Below are 1,642 nucleotides of genomic sequence, written 5' to 3' on the forward strand. Positions count from 1 at the left end.
AGGCGGCAGCGGCATGGCGGCGGCGAGGCCAGCTAGAGAGCGTTCCCTGCGCATGCGCAGGGGACGCTCTGTCACTTTCGGGGGGATTTAAACATCGCCCCGAAATTTTTTTCAACTTTTTGGATTTTTGTGCACACTTGGGGACCGCCCCACGTGTGCACAAACCTCCCACTCCCCCCAAGTGCCCCCGGAGCGCGGATTTAGCGATCCGCACTCACGGGGGCAACTTGGCTATTAGTATATAGATATGGAGCAGAAGTCCATCGGTGGCTATGAGCCCCAAGGTATAGATAGGAACTCTCAGGCTGGGGCAAGTGATGCTCTGTATTCTTGGTACTTGGGGGGGGGCAACAGTGGGAGGGCTTCTAGTGTCCTGGCCCCCCTGCTGGACCTCCTGATGGTACCTGGTATTTTTGGCCACTGTGTGACGGAGTGTTGGACTGGATGGGTCGTTGGCCTGATCCAACATTGGCTACTCTTATGTTCTTATGTTTTTTAGCCTCCAGCTCACAAATTTTTGCCTTGGTTCAGGAAGGAGGGCTCCAGAGAGCAAACTAATTGATGCAGTGGCCAAATCGCTCACTCACAACTTTAATGCTCGTAGCTCACAAAGGAGAATTTTTGTTCACCAGACTCCACAGCTTAGAGGGAGCATTGGTTGCCATCAAGGGCCCCATTCTCACAGGCCGTTATTTTTACACATTACATCAGCAGCTGTCTGTGCATGTGCTTTTTTCATTGTGTGGGCCCCCATCTCATGGCATGGCTTGCCTAAAGATGCCTGGAAGCCCCCTACACTTTCATAACTCTTTGCAGAATGTGCAAAGCCAAAATATTGGGAGGACCTTTTGGTAAAGGGTATACGGATGTAGTAACATGGAACTGTTCCGAGGGCTGCTTTTGCAGAGGAACGAAGGCTGTAGAGTTTGACACTGGTTATTACAGCTTAGTTCTCTAATTTCTCTGAAGCCAGTCTTATTACACCATTTATGATTCGTCTTACACAATTCTTATCGCATTATTTTACATTCTGTAATCCACCTGGAGACTCAGTGAGAAAGGTGGACTTTAAATAAAGTAACTAAAATAAATACATTTTCCAGGCATGCTCTGGATCAGTTTGCAAAAGACCTGAGCGGGGCTGTGGACGAGAAGACGTTTCGAAGGACTCTGGCTCACAGGGTTGCCACAGGTCGGAAGCCGCTTGAGGGCACCTGTACACCCACACGTGTAGCGAAGGTGTTTCCGGTGCCCTTGCAAGACACGGGCATTGATAGTTGGGGGGGGGGACATCCGGGCACCTTGCCGGAGAGACCTGGAATTGGCTTCTGCAGAATGCGTGAGGGTGGTGGCCCCGTGAACCCAAACGAAGTGGGAGGCTGGCGGTCTGTGGCTGCAGCTTCCAGGAACCGGTTTGGTCCTCCAAAGGTCCCGTGGTTCAGTACAGAGGGATGCACCAGTCCCCGAGGCCAAAGAAGGCAAGGCCTAATGCCAGCGGGTCAGTTCCCCTGGCAAAGCGGTGTGAGAAACTGGTGAGGAGGGCTTTTAAAGTTTCCATTCGGTCAGTATGGATCGGGGCCATGCTGCTGGGTAAGACAGGGTTTAACTCCCCCCCCCATACCCCTTCCCAAGTTCCTCTCCT

At 52.0% G+C, this 1,642-nt stretch overlaps 1 protein-coding gene across 1 annotated transcript in view; it reads right to left on the bottom strand.

Moving 5' to 3' along the window:
* The window catches only part of CRYBB2 (crystallin beta B2), an 8,099-nt gene that overhangs the window by 1,635 nt on the left and 4,822 nt on the right, over positions 1-1,642 (bottom strand).

Source organism: Gekko japonicus, unplaced genomic scaffold (assembly GCF_001447785.1).
Source record: "Gekko japonicus isolate JY-2015 unplaced genomic scaffold, Gekko_japonicus_V1.1 scaffold856, whole genome shotgun sequence".
In the NCBI taxonomy this organism is placed as follows: domain Eukaryota; kingdom Metazoa; phylum Chordata; class Lepidosauria; order Squamata; family Gekkonidae; genus Gekko; species Gekko japonicus.